The sequence below is a fragment of the Balaenoptera musculus genome, chromosome 3 (genome assembly GCF_009873245.2).
Source record: "Balaenoptera musculus isolate JJ_BM4_2016_0621 chromosome 3, mBalMus1.pri.v3, whole genome shotgun sequence".
NCBI classification, from domain to species: domain Eukaryota; kingdom Metazoa; phylum Chordata; class Mammalia; order Artiodactyla; family Balaenopteridae; genus Balaenoptera; species Balaenoptera musculus.
Genome location: NC_045787.1, coordinates 162,044,303 through 162,050,682, shown reverse-complemented (window position 1 = coordinate 162,050,682; position 6,380 = coordinate 162,044,303). Strand labels below are relative to the sequence as shown.

Below are 6,380 nucleotides of genomic sequence, written 5' to 3'. Positions count from 1 at the left end.
GTGTCAGTGGTTACTTCTCCTTTTTCATTTCTAATTCTATTGATCTGAGTCCTCTCCCTTTTTCTCTTGATGAGTCTGGCTAATGGTTTATCAATTTTGTTTATCTTCTCAAAGAACCAGCTTTTAGTTTCATTGATTTTTGCTATTGTTTCCTTCATTTCTTTTTCATTTATTTCTGACCTGATCTTTATAATTTCTTTCCTTCTGCTGGCTTTGGGGTTTTTTTGTTCTTCTTTCTCTAATTGCTTTAGGTGCAAGGTTAGGTTGTTTATTCGAGATGTTTCCTGTTTCTTGAGGTAGGCTTGTATTGCTATAAACTTCCCTCTTAGCACTGCTTTTGCTGCGTCCCATACGTTTTGGGTCGTCGTATCTCCATTGCCATTTGTTTCTAGGTATTTTTTGATTTCCCCTTTGATTTCTTCAGTAATCACTTCGTTATTAAGTAATGTATTGTGTAGCCTCCATGTGTTTGTATTTTTTACAGATCTTTTCCTGTAATTGATATCTAGTCTCATAGCGTTGTGGTCGGAAAAGATACTTGATACGATTTCAATTTTCTTAAATTTACCAAGGCTTGATTTGTGACCCAAGATATGATCTATCCTGGAGAATGTTCCATGAGCACTTGAGAAAAATGTGTATTCTGTTGTTTTTGGGTGGAATGTCCTATAAATATCAATTAAGTCCATATTGTTTAATGTATCATTTAAAGCTTGTGTTTCCTTATTTATGTTCATTTTGGATGATCTGTCCATTGGTGAAAGTGGGGTGTTAAAGTCCCCTACTATGATTGTGTTACTGTCGATTTCCCCTTTTATGGCTGTTAGTATTTGCCTTATGTATTGAGGTGCTCCTATGTTGGGTGCATAAATATTTACAATTGTTATACCTTCCTCTTGGATCGATCCCTTGATCATTATATAGTGTCCTTCTTTGTCTCTTGTAATAGTCTTTATTTTAAAGTCTATTTTGTCTTATATGAGAATTGCTACTCCAGCTTTCTTTTGATTTCCATTTGCATGGAATATCTTTTTCCATCCCCTCACTTTCAGTCTGTATGTGTCTCTAGGTCTGAAGTGGGTCTCTTGTAGACAGCATATATATGGGTCTTATTTTTGTATCCATTCAGCCAGCCTGTGTCTTTTGGTGGGAGCATTTAATCCATTTACATTCAAGGTAATTATCGATATGTATGTTCCTATTCCCATTTTCTTAAATGTTTTGGGTTTGTTATTGTAGGTGTTTTCCTTCTCTTGTGTTTCTTGCCTAGAGAAGTTCCTTTAGCATTTGTTGTAAAGCTGGTTTGGTGGTGCTGAACTCTCTCAGCTTTTGCTTGTCTGTAAAGGTTTTAATTTCTCCATCGAATCTGAATGAGATCCTTGCTGGGTAGAGTAATCTTGGTTGTAGGTTTTTCTCCTTCATCACTTTAAGTATATCCTGCCACTCCCTTCTGGCTTGCAGAGTTTCTGCTGAAAGATCAGCGGTTAACCTTATGGGGATTCCCTTGTATGTTATTTGTTGTTTTTTCCTTGCTGCCTTTAATATGTTTTCCTTATATTTAATTTTTGACAGTTTGATTAATATGTGTCTTGGCGTGTTTCTCCTGGGGTTTATCCTGTATGGGACTCTCTGTGCTTCCAATAGAATATTTTAATATATGTTAACACTGATAGTGGTCCCAGGTTATCAATAGGACAGACCATTACCAGGGACATAAGCTCTTTTTTTTTAAAATTAATTTTTATTGGAGTATGGTTGCTTTACAATGTTGTGCTAGTTTCTTGCTGTACAGTAAAGTGATCAGTCATATGTATACATATATCCACTCTACTCCCTTAGATCTTATTTTCAAATATATAATACAGTATTGTTAACTTTAGTCACCACACTGTACGTGACCCTGATTCTTTTGAACAGTGCAGGTTGAGTACTTTGTAGAATGCCCCTCAGTTTGGCTTTGTCTGATGTTTCCTCCTGATTAATGCTATTTTGGTGCGAAAGTTGTGGAAGTGGTGCTGTGTTCACCTCTGGGCATGGCTGGGGACTTTCTGGCTCTAGTGTGCACTTGGGTTTTGTCTCACATGGATAAAAAGAAAATGGTGCTAGTTTAACAACGAACCCGAAGAGCACTATCTGGGAAGTTTATTGGATTGTGGGTTTGGTAATCTGCGAGGAACATTTAACCCAGTGATTCTCGACCTGGGGTGCCTTCTCTCCTTGGAGAGTTTGACAAAGCTGGAGACATTTTTAATTGTTGTGAATGGGGTCAGAGGGGGCTACTGCCATCTAGTGGGTGGAGGCCAGGGATGCTTGTGAACTTCCTATAATGCGCAGGACGGCCCCCACTGCAAAGAAGGATCTGGACCCAACTGTGCAGAGGTTGAGAAACCCTGGTCTCTGTTTATATGAAACCTACAGAGCTGTCATGCCCCCAGAAAGGCCCAAGTGTTGGTACTATTCCATGAGATTCAGGTTTAGTAAAAATACAGCCACTGGCCGATGAACTCACAAGTGTAGGTAGTGTTCTACATGAGGGGCAAGTTTTTCGCCAACACCACAAGGGTCTCTGGCTCAATGAGTGGAGTTTGATAGTAATACTTGCTACAAATGTATGATTTTAATGTACGAAAGCTTTAAGGAGAGATGAAAACATTTTAAAGATGGCCTGTGTTTTCTTCTGCTTTTCTCCATGATTTCTTCATCTTGGACCTCTCAGACGTTATTTGGCCTTTCTGTTTTCAGACTAACTTGATGTATCCCGCTGTACGATCCTAAAAAGGGAGCTCACTCAGTGGGTCTGAGTTGGTGGATGCTTGCCCGGGAAGTTCTGCACACGCGTGGCACCATCTCCCGTGAACACCCATGGGAGGTCATGCCTGATTTCTACTTCAACAGAGATCCTGAAGAGATTGAAAAGGAAGAGCAGGTGGCAGCTGTGAAGGCTGTGACCAAGGAAGAATTTCAGGGTGAATGGACTGTTCCAGCTCCTGAGTTCACTGCTACTCAGCCTGAGGTGGCGGACTGGTCCGAAGGTGCTGCAGGTGCCCTCTGTGCCTATTCAGCAGTTCCCCACTGACTGCTTAGCCTGCCACTGAAGACTGGTCTGCAGCTCCCACTCCTCAGGCCACTGAATGGGTAGGAACAACCACTGAGTGGTCTTAAGCTGCTCTTCCACAAACTCTTAAAATGGAAGTAGGTTGACGGAAAATAAACAGTTTCTAAAAAAAAAAAAACAAAAAATACAGAAGGTTGGAGCATGGGGGCTGTATGCCTGTGGGTGGAGAGAATTCTAGAGCACCGAGGATGGGATTTGAACTCAAACAGGAAACAATAGGGAGGAAGAAGAAAATGAAAACCTATTAAAAAGTCAACACTGAGATATTCCAAAATTAGATATTCCAAAATTTCCATAAGTCAGATATTGTAAAGCAAGTCATTCATTTGTTCATTTATCCGTTCCTTCAATAATATGTATTGTGTACCTACTATGCACCAGGTACTTTCTAGATGTCTGAGCTACAGCAGTGAATAAACAAAGCTCCCATCCTCAAGGGGTTTCAATTCGAGTGGAGGGTGGTGGATAATAAACATGAGACATAGAGACTTCCCTGGTGGTCCAGTGGTTAAGACCCCACGCCCCCAGTGCAGGGGAACTAGATTGGTCAGGGAACCAAATCCCACATGCCGCAACTAAGACCCGGTGCAGCCAAAGTAAATAAATAAATATTAAAACCCCCCGAGACATAAAGTATGTTAAAAGGTGGTAAAACATGGTCCAAAAGGATACATGCACCCCAATGTTCATTGCAGCACTGTTTACAATAGCCAGGACATGGAAGCAACCTAAATGTCCATCGACAGAGGAATGGATAAAGAAGATATGGTACCTATATACAATGGAATATTACTCAGCTATTAAAAAGAATGAAATAATGCTATTTTCAGCAACATGGATGGAACTAGAGATTATCATACTAAGTGAAATTAGTCAGACAGAGAAAGTGAAATATCGTATGACATTGCTTATATACGGAATCTAAAAAAAATGATATAAATGAACTTATTTACAAAACAGAAACAGACTCACAGACTTAGAGAATGAATTTATGGTTACGGTGGTGGGGGAGGGGAGGGGTGGGGGGAGGGATAGTTAGGGAGTATGGGATTGACATGTACACACTGCTATATTTAAAATGGATAACCAGGGACTTCCCTGGTGGCTCAGTGGTTAAGAATCTGCCTACCAATGCAGGGGACACGGGTTTGATCCCTGGTCTGGGAAGATTCCACATGCTGTGGAGTAACTAAGCCCGGGCACCACAGCTACTGAGTCCACGAGCCACAACTACTGAGCCCGCGTGCCACAACTACTGAAGCCTGCGCCTAGAGCCCGTGCTCTGCAACAAGAGAAGCCACCACAATGAGAAGCCTGCGCACCGCAACGAAGACCCAATGCAGCCAAAAATAAATTAAAAAAATAAAAAATAAATAAAATGGATAACCAACAAGGACCTACTGTATAGTACAGGGAACTCTGCTCAATATTATATAACAACCTAAATGGGAAAAGAATTTGAAAAAGAATAGATACATATATATGTATGACTGAATCATTTTGCTGTACACCTGAAACACAACATTGTTAATCAACTATACTCCAATATAAAATAAAAAGTTATTTCCTAAAAGAAAAAGGTGGTAAATACTATGGAAGAAAGAATATAGAACAGGGTAAGTGGATCGGGAGTGAGCTGCAGTTTTAGGGGGTTAGAAGCGGGTTAGAAATGTGAGAACTGAGCAAACTTGATGCAGGTGAATGAGGAAGCTGGGAGGAAGAAGCTTTCTAGGCAGTGGGAACAGCAAGTTCAAAGGCCCTGAGGTGGGACCATGCCTAGTATGTTTGAGCAACAGCAAAAAAGTCAGCGTGGTTGGAGGGAGTAGGTGAGGGGGAGAGTGGGAGGAGGCGAGGGCAGGGGGTTGCTGGCGGCAGATTGTGCAGGGCTTTGGGGGATGTGGGAAGGACTTTGGCTTTTATCCCAATGAAGTGGGAGCTGTGCAAAGTTCTGAGCAGGGGAGGCCAGTGGCTGGACTCAGGTGCTCACTGGCGTCCTCTGGCTGCGGCAGGGGGAACAGACCATCAGGCGTGAGGGCAGGAGCCAGGAGACCTGGGCAGAAACAACAGCACTGGTCCATGTGGGAGGTGATGGAGGCTTAGACCAGGGTGTTAACAATTTGTGTTATTTTAGATCATCAATTTTCACCTTTTGCATTTTTGTATGATAAATTCATTATTATGGGTTACAAATTTATTGGAATGGTCTGGGCAAAAGAAATTACGTACGGCAAAGGAGCTCAGGTGGTTAAAAAAGTTGGATATTGCTAAATTTAATATATGTACAACTCTAGGACTGTGCCTGAGCTGTTATTATAATTATTTTTCTTCTGCAGAAGTTTGTTTCCTCCTTATCCTGCCTCAGGCATTCAGGCATTTACATGAAATGTCTGCATGCCACCATCTCATATTCTAATCTGATGAACGTGACCTTTCAAACTGAGGACATGACACAACTGCAGAGAGGAGAAAACTGGAAGTAAATTTGGATATAATCAGTTTTGTGCCTGGAAAACTGTTCCTGTACTGAGGACAGACCAAACATAAGCAAATAAGCCATTTGTTAATTTCAGTGAGTTTCTTGGCAGAAAGAGGCCTGAGGATGTTGCCAAAATCTCTGCCAAGTTTAAATTTAGGACAGCAGGTTCCCCAGGAGTGGAGAAGCTTTAGAATTCTTGCTCCCATTCTCAGTATAACCTTTTTGTGATCTTCAGGGGTTGCTATACGGAGGGTAATTATTTCCAAATTTCCTCTCTTCTCCCCTTCCCCAGTTTTTTTTCAGACTGAAATTAAAATCAAGGAAATTTTTTAAAATGAGAGAATGGATTGCAGAGACTTTCCCATACAGCCTTCCAAATGGGGAAACTGAGGCCCAGATTGGTGAATTGATTTATGTGCCTCACTCCTAGGAGAGGCTCTTGGCTATATCCCCTTTAAAGAGACCCCATGGCATCCACTATGTAATAAATGATTTCTCCTATCTCATGAAAAGGGGATCAGCAAACTGCTGCCTATAGGTCTTAGTTCTTCACTAAGTTCTGTGAATTCTTCTCGGAGAATGAATTATGCAAATTGTACCCGGGGAAAGTGACATGTAACTTCTGCAAAATTTCTCTGAGAATTCTCCCTTTGTCCACAAAGTAGGCTCGCTAGTCAGTGTAAGGCTCCGTTCAGTGGTGATAACAAACAAACGGGAAACTTTAGTGGCTGTACCCAGCACAAGTCTGTTTCTCATTTCTGGGAAGCTGGTTAGCAGGGTTTGCATCCA

At 41.4% G+C, this 6,380-nt stretch overlaps 1 non-coding gene across 1 annotated transcript; it reads left to right on the top strand.

Annotated features, from left to right (window-relative positions):
• Positions 1-2,448: 2,448 nt before the first annotated feature.
• Positions 2,449-2,609, top strand: LOC118893708. Its single transcript, XR_005019557.1, has one exon. It is a non-coding gene; the product is annotated as a small nucleolar RNA SNORA62/SNORA6 family (small nucleolar RNA).
• The last annotated feature ends 3,771 nt before the right edge of the window (positions 2,610-6,380 follow it).